Genomic DNA, 20,862 nt, shown 5'->3' on the forward strand with positions numbered 1-20,862 from the left:
CAAGCCTGTTGGAAGGCATTTGCAGTTTCATTTCGCGTCTAATTTCCCAAACCAAACTGCTTGCAGCTCTAACTCCCTTCTAACTACCACTTCTTCGGTTCAGTGAGATATGCTGGATTCTAAACGGAGAAGCTTCTCTCACGCTTTTTCACAGAGATTTTGAAACTGAAATTTCCAAACCCGTTTCCAACGAAGGCGCCAATGGGCTTCTCCATAGAACTTGCCAACCTGAATTCCTACAGGCTAGATGTGAGAGGCACATTCTGCTGCTTCCTCCCTTAGAGTTAAACTTGCTTCTGAAAGCTCAACCTCCGGGGAGTCTGTTTGGCAGAGATATAGAACACACTTTTCCAAGCCTGTTGGAAGGCATTTGCAGTTTCATTTCGCGTCTAATTTCCCAAACCAAACTGCTTGCAGCTCTAACTCCCTTCTAACTACCACTTCTTCGGTTCAGTGAGATATGCTGGATTCTAAACGGAGAAGCTTCTCTGACGCTTTTTCACAGAGATTTTGAAACTGAAATCTCCCATGCCGTTTCCACCATAGGCAGCAATGGGCTTCCCCATAGAACTTGCCAACCTGAATTCCTACAGGCTAGATGTGAGAGGCACATTCTGCTGCTTCCTCCCTAAGAGTTAAGCTTGCTTCTGAAAGCTCAACCTCCGGGGAGTCTGTTTGGCAGAGATATAGAACACACTTTTCCAAGCCTGTTGGAAGGCCTTTGCAGTGTCATTTCGCATCTAATTTCCCAAACCAAACTGCTTGCAGCTCTAACTGCCTTCTAACTACCACTTCTTCGGTTCAGTGAGATATGCTGGATTCTAAACGGAGAAGCTTCTCTGACGCTTTTTCACAGAGATTTTGAAACTGAAATCTCCCATGCCGTTTCCACCATAGGCAGCAATGGGCTTCCTCATAGAACTTGCCAACCTGAATTCCTACAGGCTAGATGTGAGAGGCACATTCTGCTGCTTCCTCCCTAAGAGTTAAGCGTGCTTCTGAAAGCTCAACCTCTGGGGAGTCTGTTTGGCAGAGATATAGAACACACTTTTCCAAGCCTGTTGGAAGGCCTTTGCAGTGTCATTTCGCATCTAATTTCCCAAACCAAACTGCTTGCAGCTCTAACTTCCTTCTAACTACCACTTCTTCGGTTCAGTGAGATATGCTGGATTCTAAACGGCGAAGCTACTCTGACGCTTTTTCACAGAGATTTTGAAGCTGAAATTTCCAAAGCCGTTTCCAACGAAGGCGCCAATGGGCTTCCCCATAGAACTTGCCAACCTGAATTCCTACAGGCTAGATGTGAGAGGCACATTCTGCTGCTTCCTCCCTTAGAGTTAAACTTGCTTCTGAAAGCTCAACCTCCGGGGAGTCTGTTTGGCGGAGATATAGAACACATTTTTCCAAGCCTGTTTGAAGGCATTTGCACTTTCATTTCGCGTCTAATTTCCCAAACCAAACTGCTTGCAGCTCTAACTCCCTTCTAACTACCACTTCTTCGGTTCTGTGAGATATGCTGGATTCTAAACGGAGAAGCTTCTCTGACGCTTTTTCACAGAGATTTTGAAACTGAAATCTCCCATGCCGTTTCCACCATAGGCAGCAATGGGCTTCCACATAGAACTTGCCAACCTGAATTCCTACAGGCGAGATGTGAGAGGGACATTCTGCTGCTTCCTCCCTTAGAGTTAAACTAGCTTCTGAAAGCTCAACCTCCGGGGAGTTTGTTTGGCAGAGATATAGAACACACTTTTCCAAGCCTGTTGGAAGGCCTTTGCAGTTTCATTTCGCGTCTAATTTCCCAAACCAAACTGCTTGCAGCTCTAACTCCCTTCTAACTACCACTTCTTCGGTTCAGTGAGATATGCTGGATTCTAAACGGAGAAGCTTCTCTGACGCTCTTTCACAGAGATTTTGAAACTGAAATTTCCAAACCCGTTTCCAACGAAGGCGCCAAAGGGCTTCCCCATAGAACTTGCCAACCTGAATTCCTACAGGCTAGATGTGAGAGGCACATTCTGCTGCTTCCTCCCTTAGAGTTAAACTAGCTTCTGAAAGCTCATCGTCCGGGGAGTCTGTTTGGCAGAGATATAGAACACAATTTTCCAAGCCTGTTGGAAGGCATTTGCAGTGTCATTTCGCGTCTAATTTCCCAAACCAAACTGCTTGCAGCTCTAACTCCCTTCTAACTACCACTTCTTCGGTTCAGTGAGATATGCTGCATTCTAAACGGAGAAGCTTCTCTGACGCTTTTTCACAGAGATTTTGAAACTGAAATCTCCCATGCCGTTTCCACCATAGGCAGCAATGGGCTTCCCCATAGAACTTGCCAACCTGAATTCCTACAGGCTAGATGTGAGAGGCACATTCTGCTGCTTCCTCCCTAACAGTTAAGCTTGCTTCTGAAAGCTCAACCTCCGGGGACTCTGTTTAGCAGAGATATAGAACACACTTTTCCAAGCCTGTTGGAAGGCCTTTGCAGTGTCATTTCGCATCTAATTTCCCAAACCAAACTGCTTGCAGCTCTAACTCCCTTCTAACTACCACTTCTTCGGTTCAGTGAGATATGCTGGATTCTAAACGGAGAAACTTCTCTGACGCTTTTTCACAGAGATTTTGAAACTGAAATCTCCCATGCCGTTTCCACCATAGGCAGCAATGGGCTTCCCCATAGAACTTGCCAACCTGAATTCCTATAGGCTAGATGTGAGAGGCACATTCTGCTGCTTCCTCCCTTAGAGTTAAACTTGCTTCTGAAAGCTCAACCTCCGGGGAGTTTGTTTGGCAGAGATATAGAACACACTTTTCCAAGCCTGTTGGAAGGCATTTGCAGTTTCATTTCGCGTCTAATTTCCCAAACCAAACTGCTTGCAGCTCTAACTCCCTTCTTACTACCACTTCTTCGGTTCAGTGAGATATGCTGGATTCTAAACGGAGAAGCTTCTCTGACGCTTTTTCACAGAGATTTTGAAACTGAAATTTCCAAACCCGTTTCCAACGAAGGCGCCAATGGGCTTCCCCATAGAACTTGCCAACCTGAATTCCTACAGGCTAGATGTGAGAGGCACATTCTGCTGCTTCCTCCCTTAGAGTTAAACTAGCTTCTGAAAGCTCAACCTCCAGGGAGTCTGTTTGGCAGAGATATAGAACACACTTTTCCAAGCCTGTTGGAAGGCCTTTGCAGTTTCATTTCGCGTCTTATTTCCCAAACCAAACTGCTTGCAGCTCTAACTCCCTTCTAACTACCACTTCTTCGGTTCAGTGAGATATGCTGGATTCTAAACGGAGAAGCTTCTCTGACGCTCTTTCACAGAGATTTTGAAACTGAAATTTCCAAACCCGTTTCCAACGAAGGCGCCAAAGGGCTTCCCCATAGAACTTGCCAACCTGAATTCCTACAGGCTAGATGTGAGAGGCACATTCTGCTGCTTCCTCCCTTAGAGTTAAACTAGCTTCTGAAAGCTCAACCTCCGGGGAGTTTGTTTGGCAGAGATATAGAACACACTTTTCCAAGCCTGTTGGAAGGCCTTTGCAGTGTCATTTCGCATCTAATTTCCCAAACCAAACTGCTTGCAGCTCTAACTCCCTTCTAACTACCACTTCTTCGGTTCTGTGAGATATGCTGGATTCCAAACGGAGAATCTTCTCTGACGCTTTTTCACAGAGATTTTGAAACTGAAATCTCCCATGCCGTTTCCACCATAGGCAGCAATGGGCTTCCCCATAGAACTTGCCAACCTGAATTCCTACAGGCGAGATGTGAGAGACACATTCTGCTGCTTCCTCCCTAAGAGTTAAGCTTGCTTCTGAAAGCTCAACCTCCGGGGAGTCTGTTTGGCAGAGATATAGAACACACTTTTCCAAGCCTGTTGGAAGGCCTTTGCAGTGTTATTTCGCATCTAATTTCCCAAACCAAACTGCTTGCAGCTCTAACGCCCTTCTAACTACCACTTCTTCGGTTCTGTGAGATATGCTGGATTCTAAACGGAGAAGCTTCTCTGACGCTTTTTCACAGAGATTTTGAAACTGAAATCTCCCATGCCGTTTCCACCATAGGCAGCAATGGGCTTCCCCATAGAACTTGCCAACCTGAATTCCTACAGGCTAGATGTGAGAGGCACATTCTGCTGCTTCCTCCCTTAGAGTTAAACTTGCTTCTGAAAGCTCAACCTCCGGGGAGTCTGTTTGGCAGAGATATAGAACACATTTTTCCAAGCCTGTTCGAAGGCATTTGCAGTTTCATTTCGCGTCTAATTTCCTAAACCAAACTGCTTGCAGCTCTAACTCCCTTCTAACTACCACTTCTTCGGTTCAGTGAGATATGCTGGATTCTAAACGGAGAAGCTTCTCTGACGCTCTTTCACAGAGATTTTGAAACTGACATTTCCAAACCCGTTTCCAACGAAGGCGCCAAAGGGCTTCCCCATAGAACTTGCCAACCTGAATTCCTACAGGCTAGATGTGAGAGGCACATTCTGCTGCTTCCTCCCTTAGAGTTAAACTAGCTTCTGAAAGCTCAGCCTCCGGGGAGTCTGTTTGGCAGAGATATAGAACACAATTTTCCAAGCCTGTTGGAAGGCATTTGCAGTGTCATTTCGCGTCTAATTTCCCAAACCAAACTGCTTGCAGCTCTAACTCCCTTCTAACTACCACTTCTTCGGTTCAGTGAGATATGCTGGATTCTAAACGGAGAAGCTTCTCTGACGCTTTTTCACAGAGATTTTGAAACTGAAATCTCCCATGCCGTTTCCACCATAGGCAGCAATGGGCTTCCACATAGAACTTGCCAACCTGAATTCCTACAGGCTAGATGTGAGAGGGACATTCTGCTGCTTCGTCACTTAGAGTTAAACTAGCTTCTGAAAGCTCAACCTCCGGGGAGTTTGTTTGGCAGAGATATAGAACACACTTTTCCAAGCCTGTTGGAAGGCCTTTGCAGTTTCATTTCGCGTCTAATTTCCCAAACCAAACTGCTTGCAGCTCTAACTCCCTTCTAACTACCACTTCTTCGGTTCAGTGAGATATGCTGGATTCTAAACGGAGAAGCTTCTCTGACGCTTTTTCACAGAGATTTTGAAACTGAAATTTCCAAACCCGTTTCCAACGAAGGCGCCAATGGGCTTCCCCATAGAACTTGCCAACCTGAATTCCTACAGGCTAGATGTGAGAGGCACATTCTGCTGCTTCCTCCCTTAGAGTTAAACTAGCTTCTGAAAGCTCAACCTCCAGGGAGTCTGTTTGGCAGAGATATAGAACACACTTTTCCAAGCCTGTTGGAAGGCCTTTGCAGTTTCATTTCGCGTCTTATTTCCCAAACCAAACTGCTTGCAGCTCTAACTCCCTTCTAACTACCACTTCTTCGGTTCAGTGAGATATGCTGGATTCTAAACGGAGAAGCTTCTCTGACGCTCTTTCACAGAGATTTTGAAACTGAAATTTCCAAACCCGTTTCCAACGAAGGCGCCAAAGGGCTTCCCCATAGAACTTGCCAACCTGAATTCCTACAGGCTAGATGTGAGAGGCACATTCTGCTGCTTCCTCCCTTAGAGTTAAACTAGCTTCTGAAAGCTCAGCCTCCGGGGAGTCTGTTTGGCAGAGATATAGAACACAATTTTCCAAGCCTGTTGGAAGGCATTTGCAGTGTCATTTCGCGTCTAATTTCCCAAACCAAACTGCTTGCAGCTCTAACTCCCTTCTAACTACCACTTCTTCGGTTCAGTGAGATATGCTGGATTCTAAACGGAGAAGCTTCTCTGACGCTTTTTCACAGAGATTTTGAAACTGAAATCTCCCATGCCGTTTCTACCATAGGCAGCAATGGGCTTCCACATAGAACTTGCCAACCTGAATTCCTACAGGCTAGATGTGAGAGGGACATTCTGCTGCTTCCTCCCTTAGAGTTAAACTAGCTTCTGAAAGCTCAACCTCCGGGGAGTTTGTTTGGCAGAGATATAGAACACACTTTTCCAAGCCTGTTGGAAGGCCTTTGCAGTGTCATTTCGCATCTAATTTCCCAAACCAAACTGCTTGCAGCTCTAACTCCCTTCTAACTACCACTTCTTCGGTTCTGTGAGATATGCTGGATTCCAAACGGAGAATCTTCTCTGACGCTTTTTCACAGAGATTTTGAAACTGAAATCTCCCATGCCGTTTCCACCATAGGCAGCAATGGGCTTCCCCATAGAACTTGCCAACCTGAATTCCTACAGGCGAGATGTGAGAGACACATTCTGCTGCTTCCTCCCTAAGAGTTAAGCTTGCTTCTGAAAGCTCAACCTCCGGGGAGTCTGTTTGGCAGAGATATAGAACACACTTTTCCAAGCCTGTTGGAAGGCCTTTGCAGTGTCATTTCGCATCTAATTTCCCAAACCAAACTGCTTGCAGCTCTAACTCCCTTCTAACTACCACTTCTTCGGTTCTGTGAGATATGCTGGATTCTAAACGGAGAAGCTTCTCTGACGCTTTTTCACAGAGATTTTGAAACTGAAATCTCCCATGCCGTTTCCACCATAGGCAGCAATGGGCTTCCCCATAGAACTTGCCAACCTGAATTCCTACAGGCTAGATGTGAGAGGCACATTCTGCTGCTTCCTCCCTTAGAGTTAAACTTGCTTCTGAAAGCTCAACCTCCGGGGAGTCTGTTTGGCAGAGATATAGAACACATTTTTCCAAGCCTGTTTGAAGGCATTTGCAGTTTCATTTCGCGTCTAATTTCCTAAACCAAACTGCTTGCAGCTCTAACTCCCTTCTAACTACCACTTCTTCGGTTCTGTGAGATATGCTGGATTCTAAACGGAGAAGCTTCTCTGACGCTCTTTCACAGAGATTTTGAAACTGAAATCTCCCATGCCGTTTCCACCATAGGCAGCAATGGGCTTCCCCATAGAACTTGCCAACCTGAATTCCTACAGGCGAGATGTGAGAGGGACATTCTGCTGCTTCCTCCCTTAGAGTTAAACTAGCTTCTGAAAGCTCAACCTCCGGGGAGTTTGTTTGGCAGAGATATAGAACACACTTTTCCAAGCCTGTTGGAAGGCATTTGCAGTTTCATTTCGCGTCTAATTTCCCAAACCAAACTGCTTGCAGCTCTAACTCCCTTCTAACTACCACTTCTTCGGTTCAGTGAGATATGCTGGATTCTAAACGGAGAAGCTTCTCTGACGCTCTTTCACAGAGATTTTGAAACTGAAATTTCCAAACCCGTTTCCAACGAAGGCGCCAAAGGGCTTCCCCATAGAACTTGCCAACCTGAATTCCTACAGGCTAGATGTGAGAGGCACATTCTGCTGCTTCCTCCCTTAGAGTTAAACTAGCTTCTGAAAGCTCAGCCTCCGGGGAGTCTGTTTGGCAGAGATATAGAACACAATTTTCCAAGCCTGTTGGAAGGCATTTGCAGTGTCATTTCGCGTCTAATTTCCCAAACCAAACTGCTTGCAGCTCTAACTCCCTTCTAACTACCACTTCTTCGGTTCAGTGAGATATGCTGGATTCTAAACGGAGAAGCTTCTCTGACGCTTTTTCACAGAGATTTTGAAACTGAAATCTCCCATGCCGTTTCCACCATAGGCAGCAATGGGCTTCCACATAGAACTTGCCAACCTGAATTCCTACAGGCTAGATGTGAGAGGGACATTCTGCTGCTTCGTCACTTAGAGTTAAACTAGCTTCTGAAAGCTCAACCTCCGGGGAGTTTGTTTGGCAGAGATATAGAACACACTTTTCCAAGCCTGTTGGAAGGCCTTTGCAGTTTCATTTCGCGTCTAATTTCCCAAACCAAACTGCTTGCAGCTCTAACTCCCTTCTAACTACCACTTCTTCGGTTCAGTGAGATATGCTGGATTCTAAACGGAGAAGCTTCTCTGACGCTTTTTCACAGAGATTTTGAAACTGAAATTTCCAAACCCGTTTCCAACGAAGGCGCCAATGGGCTTCTCCATAGAACTTGCCAACCTGAATTCCTACAGGCTAGATGTGAGAGGCACATTCTGCTGCTTCCTCCCTTAGAGTTAAACTTGCTTCTGAAAGCTCAACCTCCGGGGAGTCTGTTTGGCAGAGATATAGAACACACTTTTCCAAGCCTGTTGGAAGGCATTTGCAGTTTCATTTCGCGTCTAATTTCCCAAACCAAACTGCTTGCAGCTCTAACTCCCTTCTAACTACCACTTCTTCGGTTCAGTGAGATATGCTGGATTCTAAACGGAGAAGCTTCTCTGACGCTTTTTCACAGAGATTTTGAAACTGAAATCTCCCATGCCGTTTCCACCATAGGCAGCAATGGGCTTCCCCATAGAACTTGCCAACCTGAATTCCTACAGGCTAGATGTGAGAGGTACATTCTGCTGCTTCCTCCCTAAGAGTTAAGCTTGCTTCTGAAAGCTCAACCTCCGGGGAGTCTGTTTGGCAGAGATATAGAACACACTTTTCCAAGCCTGTTGGAAGGCCTTTGCAGTGTCATTTCGCATCTAATTTCCCAAACCAAACTGCTTGCAGCTCTAACTGCCTTCTAATTACCACTTCTTCGGTTCAGTGAGATATGCTGGATTCTAAACGGAGAAGCTTCTCTGACGCTTTTTCACAGAGATTTTGAAACTGAAATCTCCCATGCCGTTTCCACCATAGGCAGCAATGGGCTTCCCCATAGAACTTGCCAACCTGAATTCCTACAGGCTAGATGTGAGAGGCACATTCTGCTGCTTCCTCCCTAAGAGTTAAGCTTGCTTCTGAAAGCTCAACCTCCGGGGAGTCTGTTTGGCAGAGATATAGAACACACTTTTCCAAGCCTGTTGGAATGCCTTTGCAGTTTCATTTCCCGTCTTATTTCCCAAACCAAACTGCTTGCAGCTCTAACTCCCTTTTAACTACCACTTCTTCGGTTCAGTGAGATATGCTGGATTCTAAACGGAGAAGCTTCTCTGACGCTTTTTCACAGAGATTTTGAAACTGAAATCTCCCATGCCGTTTCCACCATAGGCAGCAATGGGCTTCCTCATAGAACTTGCCAACCTGAATTCCTACAGGCTAGATGTGAGAGGCACATTCTGCTGCTTCCTCCCTAAGAGTTAAGCGTGCTTCTGAAAGCTCAACCTCTGGGGAGTCTGTTTGGCAGAGATATAGAACACACTTTTCCAAGCCTGTTGGAAGGCCTTTGCAGTGTCATTTCGCATCTAATTTCCCAAACCAAACTGCTTGCAGCTCTAACTTCCTTCTAACTACCACTTCTTCGGTTCAGTGAGATATGCTGGATTCTAAACGGCGAAGCTACTCTGACGCTTTTTCACAGAGATTTTGAAGCTGAAATTTCCAAACCCGTTTCCAACGAAGGCGCCAATGGGCTTCCCCATAGAACTTGCCAACCTGAATTCCTACAGGCTAGATGTGAGAGGCACATTCTGTTGCTTCCTCCCTTAGAGTTAAACTTGCTTCTGAAAGCTCAACCTCCGGGGAGTCTGTTTGGCAGAGATATAGAACACATTTTTCCAAGCCTGTTTGAAGGCATTTGCACTTTCATTTCGCGTCTAATTTCCCAAACCAAACTGCTTGCTGCTCTAACTCCCTTCTAACTACCACTTCTTCGGTTCTGTGAGATATGCTGGATTCTAAACGGAGAAGCTTCTCTGACGCTTTTTCACAGAGATTTTGAAACTGAAATCTCCCATGCCGTTTCCACCATAGGCAGCAATGGGCTTCCCCATAGAACTTGCCAACCTGAATTCCTACAGGCTAGATGTGAGAGGCACATTCTGCTGCTTCCTCCCTAAGAGTTAAGCTTGCTTCTGAAAGCTCAACCTCCAGGGAGTCTGTTTGGCAGAGATATAGAACACACTTTTCCAAGCCTGTTGGAAGGCCTTTGCAGTGTCATTTCGCATCTAATTTCCCAAACCAAACTGCTTGCAGCTCTAACTGCCTTCTAACTACCACTTCTTCGGTTCAGTGAGATATGCTGGATTCTAAACGGAGAAGCTTCTCTGACGCTCTTTCACAGAGATTTTGAAACTGAAATTTCCAAACCCGTTTCCAACGAAGACGCCAAGGGGCTTCCCTATAGAACTTGCCAACCTGAATTCCTACAGGCTAGATGTGAGAGGGACATTCTGCTGCTTCCTCCCTTAGAGTTAAACTAGCTTCTGAAAGCTCAACCTCCGGGGAGTTTGTTTGGCAGAGATATAGAACACACTTTTCCAAGCCTGTTGGAAGGCATTTGCAGTTTCATTTCGCGTCTAATTTCCCAAACCAAACTGCTTGCAGCTCTAACTCCCTTCTAACTACCACTTCTTCGGTTCAGTGAGATATGCTGGATTCTAAACGGAGAAGCTTCTCTCACGCTTTTTCACAGAGATTTTGAAACTGAAATTTCCAAACCCGTTTCCAACGAAGGCGCCAATGGGCTTCTCCATAGAACTTGCCAACCTGAATTCCTACAGGCTAGATGTGAGAGGCACATTCTGCTGCTTCCTCCCTTAGAGTTAAACTTGCTTCTGAAAGCTCAACCTCCGGGGAGTCTGTTTGGCAGAGATATAGAACACACTTTTCCAAGCCTGTTGGAAGGCATTTGCAGTTTCATTTCGCGTCTAATTTCCCAAACCAAACTGCTTGCAGCTCTAACTCCCTTCTAACTACCACTTCTTCGGTTCAGTGAGATATGCTGGATTCTAAACGGAGAAGCTTCTCTGACGCTTTTTCACAGAGATTTTGAAACTGAAATCTCCCATGCCGTTTCCACCATAGGCAGCAATGGGCTTCCCCATAGAACTTGCCAACCTGAATTCCTACAGGCTAGATGTGAGAGGCACATTCTGCTGCTTCCTCCCTAAGAGTTAAGCTTGCTTCTGAAAGCTCAACCTCCGGGGAGTCTGTTTGGCAGAGATATAGAACACACTTTTCCAAGCCTGTTGGAAGGCCTTTGCAGTGTCATTTCGCATCTAATTTCCCAAACCAAACTGCTTGCAGCTCTAACTGCCTTCTAACTACCACTTCTTCGGTTCAGTGAGATATGCTGGATTCTAAACGGAGAAGCTTCTCTGACGCTTTTTCACAGAGATTTTGAAACTGAAATCTCCCATGCCGTTTCCACCATAGGCAGCAATGGGCTTCCTCATAGAACTTGCCAACCTGAATTCCTACAGGCTAGATGTGAGAGGCACATTCTGCTGCTTCCTCCCTAAGAGTTAAGCGTGCTTCTGAAAGCTCAACCTCTGGGGAGTCTGTTTGGCAGAGATATAGAACACACTTTTCCAAGCCTGTTGGAAGGCCTTTGCAGTGTCATTTCGCATCTAATTTCCCAAACCAAACTGCTTGCAGCTCTAACTTCCTTCTAACTACCACTTCTTCGGTTCAGTGAGATATGCTGGATTCTAAACGGCGAAGCTACTCTGACGCTTTTTCACAGAGATTTTGAAGCTGAAATTTCCAAAGCCGTTTCCAACGAAGGCGCCAATGGGCTTCCCCATAGAACTTGCCAACCTGAATTCCTACAGGCTAGATGTGAGAGGCACATTCTGCTGCTTCCTCCCTTAGAGTTAAACTTGCTTCTGAAAGCTCAACCTCCGGGGAGTCTGTTTGGCGGAGATATAGAACACATTTTTCCAAGCCTGTTTGAAGGCATTTGCACTTTCATTTCGCGTCTAATTTCCCAAACCAAACTGCTTGCAGCTCTAACTCCCTTCTAACTACCACTTCTTCGGTTCTGTGAGATATGCTGGATTCTAAACGGAGAAGCTTCTCTGACGCTTTTTCACAGAGATTTTGAAACTGAAATCTCCCATGCCGTTTCCACCATAGGCAGCAATGGGCTTCCCCATAGAACTTGCCAACCTGAATTCCTACAGGCTAGATGTGAGAGGCACATTCTGCTGCTTCCTCCCTAAGAGTTAAGCTTGCTTCTGAAAGCTCAACCTCCGGGGAGTCTGTTTGGCAGAGATATAGAACACACTTTTCCAAGCCTGTTGGAATGCCTTTGCAGTTTCATTTCCCGTCTTATTTCCCAAACCAAACTGCTTGCAGCTCTAACTCCCTTTTAACTACCACTTCTTCGGTTCAGTGAGATATGCTGGATTCTAAACGGAGAAGCTTCTCTGACGCTTTTTCACAGAGATTTTGAAACTGAAATCTCCCATGCCGTTTCCACCATAGGCAGCAATGGGCTTCCTCATAGAACTTGCCAACCTGAATTCCTACAGGCTAGATGTGAGAGGCACATTCTGCTGCTTCCTCCCTAAGAGTTAAGCGTGCTTCTGAAAGCTCAACCTCTGGGGAGTCTGTTTGGCAGAGATATAGAACACACTTTTCCAAGCCTGTTGGAAGGCCTTTGCAGTGTCATTTCGCATCTAATTTCCCAAACCAAACTGCTTGCAGCTCTAACTTCCTTCTAACTACCACTTCTTCGGTTCAGTGAGATATGCTGGATTCTAAACGGCGAAGCTACTCTGACGCTTTTTCACAGAGATTTTGAAGCTGAAATTTCCAAACCCGTTTCCAACGAAGGCGCCAATGGGCTTCCCCATAGAACTTGCCAACCTGAATTCCTACAGGCTAGATGTGAGAGGCACATTCTGTTGCTTCCTCCCTTAGAGTTAAACTTGCTTCTGAAAGCTCAACCTCCGGGGAGTCTGTTTGGCAGAGATATAGAACACATTTTTCCAAGCCTGTTTGAAGGCATTTGCACTTTCATTTCGCGTCTAATTTCCCAAACCAAACTGCTTGCTGCTCTAACTCCCTTCTAACTACCACTTCTTCGGTTCTGTGAGATATGCTGGATTCTAAACGGAGAAGCTTCTCTGACGCTTTTTCACAGAGATTTTGAAAGTGAAATCTCCCATGCCGTTTCCACCATAGGCAGCAATGGGCTTCCCCATAGAACTTGCCAACCTGAATTCCTACAGGCTAGATGTGAGAGGCACATTCTGCTGCTTCCTCCCTAAGAGTTAAGCTTGCTTCTGAAAGCTCAACCTCCAGGGAGTCTGTTTGGCAGAGATATAGAACACACTTTTCCAAGCCTGTTGGAAGGCCTTTGCAGTGTCATTTCGCATCTAATTTCCCAAACCAAACTGCTTGCAGCTCTAACTGCCTTCTAACTACCACTTCTTCGGTTCAGTGAGATATGCTGGATTCTAAACGGAGAAGCTTCTCTGACGCTCTTTCACAGAGATTTTGAAACTGAAATTTCCAAACCCGTTTCCAACGAAGACGCCAAGGGGCTTCCCTATAGAACTTGCCAACCTGAATTCCTACAGGCTAGATGTGAGAGGGACATTCTGCTGCTTCCTCCCTTAGAGTTAAACTAGCTTCTGAAAGCTCAACCTCCGGGGAGTTTGTTTGGCAGAGATATAGAACACACTTTTCCAAGCCTGTTGGAAGGCATTTGCAGTTTCATTTCGCGTCTAATTTCCCAAACCAAACTGCTTGCAGCTCTAACTCCCTTCTAACTACCACTTCTTCGGTTCAGTGAGATATGCTGGATTCTAAACGGAGAAGCTTCTCTCACGCTTTTTCACAGAGATTTTGAAACTGAAATTTCCAAACCCGTTTCCAACGAAGGCGCCAATGGGCTTCTCCATAGAACTTGCCAACCTGAATTCCTACAGGCTAGATGTGAGAGGCACATTCTGCTGCTTCCTCCCTTAGAGTTAAACTTGCTTCTGAAAGCTCAACCTCCGGGGAGTCTGTTTGGCAGAGATATAGAACACACTTTTCCAAGCCTGTTGGAAGGCATTTGCAGTTTCATTTCGCGTCTAATTTCCCAAACCAAACTGCTTGCAGCTCTAACTCCCTTCTAACTACCACTTCTTCGGTTCAGTGAGATATGCTGGATTCTAAACGGAGAAGCTTCTCTGACGCTTTTTCACAGAGATTTTGAAACTGAAATCTCCCATGCCGTTTCCACCATAGGCAGCAATGGGCTTCCCCATAGAACTTGCCAACCTGAATTCCTACAGGCTAGATGTGAGAGGCACATTCTGCTGCTTCCTCCCTAAGAGTTAAGCTTGCTTCTGAAAGCTCAACCTCCGGGGAGTCTGTTTGGCAGAGATATAGAACACACTTTTCCAAGCCTGTTGGAAGGCCTTTGCAGTGTCATTTCGCATCTAATTTCCCAAACCAAACTGCTTGCAGCTCTAACTGCCTTCTAACTACCACTTCTTCGGTTCAGTGAGATATGCTGGATTCTAAACGGAGAAGCTTCTCTGACGCTTTTTCACAGAGATTTTGAAACTGAAATCTCCCATGCCGTTTCCACCATAGGCAGCAATGGGCTTCCTCATAGAACTTGCCAACCTGAATTCCTACAGGCTAGATGTGAGAGGCACATTCTGCTGCTTCCTCCCTAAGAGTTAAGCGTGCTTCTGAAAGCTCAACCTCTGGGGAGTCTGTTTGGCAGAGATATAGAACACACTTTTCCAAGCCTGTTGGAAGGCCTTTGCAGTGTCATTTCGCATCTAATTTCCCAAACCAAACTGCTTGCAGCTCTAACTTCCTTCTAACTACCACTTCTTCGGTTCAGTGAGATATGCTGGATTCTAAACGGCGAAGCTACTCTGACGCTTTTTCACAGAGATTTTGAAGCTGAAATTTCCAAAGCCGTTTCCAACGAAGGCGCCAATGGGCTTCCCCATAGAACTTGCCAACCTGAATTCCTACAGGCTAGATGTGAGAGGCACATTCTGCTGCTTCCTCCCTTAGAGTTAAACTTGCTTCTGAAAGCTCAACCTCCGGGGAGTCTGTTTGGCGGAGATATAGAACACATTTTTCCAAGCCTGTTTGAAGGCATTTGCACTTTCATTTCGCGTCTAATTTCCCAAACCAAACTGCTTGCAGCTCTAACTCCCTTCTAACTACCACTTCTTCGGTTCTGTGAGATATGCTGGATTCTAAACGGAGAAGCTTCTCTGACGCTTTTTCACAGAGATTTTGAAACTGAAATCTCCCATGCCGTTTCCACCATAGGCAGCAATGGGCTTCCACATAGAACTTGCCAACCTGAATTCCTACAGGCGAGATGTGAGAGGGACATTCTGCTGCTTCCTCCCTTAGAGTTAAACTAGCTTCTGAAAGCTCAACCTCCGGGGAGTTTGTTTGGCAGAGATATAGAACACACTTTTCCAAGCCTGTTGGAAGGCCTTTGCAGTTTCATTTCGCGTCTAATTTCCCAAACCAAACTGCTTGCAGCTCTAACTCCCTTCTAACTACCACTTCTTCGGTTCAGTGAGATATGCTGGATTCTAAACGGAGAAGCTTCTCTGACGCTCTTTCACAGAGATTTTGAAACTGAAATTTCCAAACCCGTTTCCAACGAAGGCGCCAAAGGGCTTCCCCATAGAACTTGCCAACCTGAATTCCTACAGGCTAGATGTGAGAGGCACATTCTGCTGCTTCCTCCCTTAGAGTTAAACTAGCTTCTGAAAGCTCATCGTCCGGGGAGTCTGTTTGGCAGAGATATAGAACACAATTTTCCAAGCCTGTTGGAAGGCATTTGCAGTGTCATTTCGCGTCTAATTTCCCAAACCAAACTGCTTGCAGCTCTAACTCCCTTCTAACTACCACTTCTTCGGTTCAGTGAGATATGCTGCATTCTAAACGGAGAAGCTTCTCTGACGCTTTTTCACAGAGATTTTGAAACTGAAATCTCCCATGCCGTTTCCACCATAGGCAGCAATGGGCTTCCACATAGAACTTGCCAACCTGAATTCCTACAGGCTAGATGTGAGAGGCACATTCTGCTGCTTCCTCCCTAAGAGTTAAGCTTGCTTCTGAAAGCTCAACCTCCGGGGAGTCTGTTTGGCAGAGATATAGAACACACTTTTCCAAGCCTGTTGGAAGGCCTTTGCAGTGTCATTTCGCATCTAATTTCCCAAACCAAACTGCTTGCAGCTCTAACTGCCTTCTAACTACCACTTCTTCGGTTCAGTGAGATATGCTGGATTCTAAACGGAGAAGCTTCTCTGACGCTCTTTCACAGAGATTTTGAAACTGAAATTTCCAAACCCGTTTCCAACGAAGACGCCAAAGGGCTTCCCTATAGAACTTGCCAACCTGAATTCCTACAGGCTAGATGTGAGAGGCACATTCTGCTGCTTCCTCCCTTAGAGTTAAACTAGCTTCTGAAAGCTCAGCCTCCGGGGAGTCTGTTTGGCAGAGATATAGAACACAATTTTCCAAGCCTGTTGGAAGGCATTTGCAGTGTCATTTCGCATCTAATTTCCCAAACCAAACTGCTTGCAGCTCTAACTCCCTAATAACTACCACTTCTTCGGTTCAGTGAGATATGCTGGATTCTAAACGGAGAAGCTTCTCTGACGCTTTTTCACAGAGATTTTGAAACTGAAATCTCCCATGCCGTTTCCACCATAGGCAGCAATGGGCTTCCACATAGAACTTGCCAACCTGAATTCCTACAGGCTAGATGTGAGAGGGACATTCTGCTGCTTCCTCCCTTAGAGTTAAACTAGCTTCTGAAAGCTCAACCTCCGGGGAGTTTGTTTGGCAGAGATATAGAACACACTTTTCCAAGCCTGTTGGAAGGCATTTGCAGTTTCATTTCGCGTCTAATTTCCCAAACCAAACTGCTTGCAGCTCTAACTCCCTTCTAACTACCACTTCTTCGGTTCAGTGAGATATGCTGGATTCTAAACGGAGAAGCTTCTCTCACGCTTTTTCACAGAGATTTTGAAACTGAAATTTCCAAACCCGTTTCCAACGAAGGCGCCAATGGGCTTCTCCATAGAACTTGCCAACCTGAATTCCTACAGGCTAGATGTGAGAGGCACATTCTGCTGCTTCCTCCCTTAGAGTTAAACTTGCTTCTGAAAGCTCAACCTCCGGGGAGTCTGTTTGGCAGAGATATAGAACACACTTTTCCAAGCCTGTTGGAAGGCATTTGCAGTTTCATTTCGCGTCTAATTTCCCAAACCAAACTGCTTGCAGCTCTAACTCCCTTCTAACTACCACTTCTTCGGTTCAGTGAGATATGCTGGATTCTAAACGGAGAAGCTTCTCTGACGCTTTTTCACAGAGATTTTGAAACTGAAATCTCCCATGCCGTTTCCACCATAGGCAGCAATGGGCTTCCCCATAGAACTTGCCAACCTGAATTCCTACAGGCTAGATGTGAGAGGCACATTCTGCTGCTTCCTCCCTAAGAGTTAAGCTTGCTTCTGAAAGCTCAACCTCCGGGGAGTCTGTTTGGCAGAGATATAGAACACACTTTTCCAAGCCTGTTGGAAGGCCTTTGCAGTGTCATTTCGCATCTAATTTCCCAAACCAAACTGCTTGCAGCTCTAACTGCCTTCTAACTACCACTTCTTCGGTTCAGTGAGATATGCTGGATTCTAAACGGAGAAGCTTCTCTGACGCTTTTTCACAGAGATTTTGAAACTGAAATCTCCCATGCCGTTTCCACCATAGGCAGCAATGGGCTTCCTCATAGAACTTGCCAACCTGAATTCCTACAGGCTAGATGTGAGAGGCACATTCTGCTGCTTCCTCCCTAAGAGTTAAGCGTGCTTCTGAAAGCTCAACCTCTGGGGAGTCTGTTTGGCAGAGATATAGAACACACTTTTCCAAGCCTGTTGGAAGGCCTTTGCAGTGTCATTTCGCATCTAATTTCCCAAACCAAACTGCTTGCAGCTCTAACTTCCTTCTAACTACCACTTCTTCGGTTCAGTGAGATATGCTGGATTCTAAACGGCGAAGCTACTCTGACGCTTTTTCACAGAGATTTTGAAGCTGAAATTTCCAAAGCCGTTTCCAACGAAGGCGCCAATGGGCTTCCCCATAGAACTTGCCAACCTGAATTCCTACAGGCTAGATGTGAGAGGCACATTCTGCTGCTTCCTCCCTTAGAGTTAAACTTGCTTCTGAAAGCTCAACCTCCGGGGAGTCTGTTTGGCGGAGATATAGAACACATTTTTCCAAGCCTGTTTGAAGGCATTTGCACTTTCATTTCGCGTCTAATTTCCCAAACCAAACTGCTTGCAGCTCTAACTCCCTTCTAACTACCACTTCTTCGGTTCTGTGAGATATGCTGGATTCTAAACGGAGAAGCTTCTCTGACGCTTTTTCACAGAGATTTTGAAACTGAAATCTCCCATGCCGTTTCCACCATAGGCAGCAATGGGCTTCCACATAGAACTTGCCAACCTGAATTCCTACAGGCGAGATGTGAGAGGGACATTCTGCTGCTTCCTCCCTTAGAGTTAAACTAGCTTCTGAAAGCTCAACCTCCGGGGAGTTTGTTTGGCAGAGATATAGAACACACTTTTCCAAGCCTGTTGGAAGGCCTTTGCAGTTTCATTTCGCGTCTAATTTCCCAAACCAAACTGCTTGCAGCTCTAACTCCCTTCTAACTACCACTTCTTCGGTTCAGTGAGATATGCTGGATTCTAAACGGAGAAGCTTCTCTGACGCTCTTTCACAGAGATTTTGAAACTGAAATTTCCAAACCCGTTTCCAACGAAGGCGCCAAAGGGCTTCCCCATAGAACTTGCCAACCTGAATTCCTACAGGCTAGATGTGAGAGGCACATTCTGCTGCTTCCTCCCTTAGAGTTAAACTAGCTTCTGAAAGCTCATCGTCCGGGGAGTCTGTTTGGCAGAGATATAGAACACAATTTTCCAAGCCTGTTGGAAGGCATTTGCAGTGTCATTTCGCGTCTAATTTCCCAAACCAAACTGCTTGCAGCTCTAACTCCCTTCTAACTACCACTTCTTCGGTTCAGTGAGATATGCTGCATTCTAAACGGAGAAGCTTCTCTGACGCTTTTTCACAGAGATTTTGAAACTGAAATCTCCCATGCCGTTTCCACCATAGGCAGCAATGGGCTTCCACATAGAACTTGCCAACCTGAATTCCTACAGGCTAGATGTGAGAGGCACATTCTGCTGCTTCCTCCCTAAGAGTTAAGCTTGCTTCTGAAAGCTCAACCTCCGGGGAGTCTGTTTGGCAGAGATATAGAACACACTTTTCCAAGCCTGTTGGAAGGCCTTTGCAGTGTCATTTCGCATCTAATTTCCCAAACCAAACTGCTTGCAGCTCTAACTGCCTTCTAACTACCACTTCTTCGGTTCAGTGAGATATGCTGGATTCTAAACGGAGAAGCTTCTCTGACGCTCTTTCACAGAGATTTTGAAACTGAAATTTCCAAACCCGTTTCCAACGAAGACGCCAAAGGGCTTCCCTATAGAACTTGCCAACCTGAATTCCTACAGGCTAGATGTGAGAGGCACATTCTGCTGCTTCCTCCCTTAGAGTTAAACTAGCTTCTGAAAGCTCAGCCTCCGGGGAGTCTGTTTGGCAGAGATATAGAACACAATTTTCCAAGCCTGTTGGAAGGCATTTGCAGTGTCATTTCGCATCTAATTTCCCAAACCAAACTGCTTGCAGCTCTAACTCCCTAATAACTACCACTTCTTCGGTTCAGTGAGATATGCTGGATTCTAAACGGAGAAGCTTCTCTGACGCTTTTTCACAGAGATTTTGAAACTGAAATCTCCCATGCCGTTTCCACCATAGGCAGCAATGGGCTTCCACATAGAACTTGCCAACCTGAATTCCTACAGGCTAGATGTGAGAGGGACATTCTGCTGCTTCCTCCCTTAGAGTTAAACTAGCTTCTGAAAGCTCAACCTCCGGGGAGTTTGTTTGGCAGAGATATAGAACACACTTTTCCAAGCCTGTTGGAAGGCATTTGCAGTTTCATTTCGCGTCTAATTTCCCAAACCAAACTGCTTGCAGCTCTAACTCCCTTCTAACTACCACTTCTTCGGTTCAGTGAGATATGCTGGATTCTAAACGGAGAAGCTTCTCTCACGCTTTTTCACAGAGATTTTGAAACTGAAATTTCCAAACCCGTTTCCAACGAAGGCGCCAATGGGCTTCTCCATAGAACTTGCCAACCTGAATTCCTACAGGCTAGATGTGAGAGGCACATTCTGCTGCTTCCTCCCTTAGAGTTAAACTTGCTTCTGAAAGCTCAACCTCCGGGGAGTCTGTTTGGCAGAGATATAGAACACACTTTTCCAAGCCTGTTGGAAGGCATTTGCAGTTTCATTTCGCGTCTAATTTCCCAAACCAAACTGCTTGCAGCTCTAACTCCCTTCTAACTACCACTTCTTCGGTTCAGTGAGATATGCTGGATTCTAAACGGAGAAGCTTCTCTGACGCTTTTTCACAGAGATTTTGAAACTGAAATCTCCCATGCCGTTTCCACCATAGGCAGCAATGGGCTTCCCCATAGAACTTGCCAACCTGAATTCCTACAGGCTAGATGTGAGAGGCACATTCTGCTGCTTCCTCCCTAAGAGTTAAGCTTGCTTCTGAAAGCTCAACCTCCGGGGAGTCTGTTTGGCAGAGATATAGAACACACTTTTCCAAGCCTGTTGGAAGGCCTTTGCAGTGTCATTTCGCATCTAATTTCCCAAACCAAACTGCTTGCAGCTCTAACTGCCTTCTAACTACCACTTCTTCGGTTCAGTGAGATATGCTGGATTCTAAACGGAGAAGCTTCTCTGACGCTTTTTCACAGAGATTTTGAAACTGAAATCTCCCATGCCGTTTCCACCATAGGCAGCAATGGGCTTCCCCATAGAACTTGCCAACCTGAATTCCTACAGGCTAGATGTGAGAGGCACATTCTGCTGCTTCCTCCCTAAGAGTTAAGCTTGCTTCTGAAAGCTCAACCTCCGGGGAGTCTGTTTGGCAGAGATATAGAACACACTTTTCCAAGCCTGTTGGAAGGCCTTTGCAGTGTCATTTCGCATCTAATTTCCCAAACCAAACTGCTTGCAGCTCTAACTGCCTTCTAACTACCACTTCTTCGGTTCAGTGAGATATGCTGGATTCTAAACGGAGAAGCTTCTCTGACGCTTTTTCACA

The sequence above is a fragment of the Cynocephalus volans genome, chromosome 18, assembly GCF_027409185.1.
Source record: "Cynocephalus volans isolate mCynVol1 chromosome 18, mCynVol1.pri, whole genome shotgun sequence".
Taxonomy (NCBI): domain Eukaryota; kingdom Metazoa; phylum Chordata; class Mammalia; order Dermoptera; family Cynocephalidae; genus Cynocephalus; species Cynocephalus volans.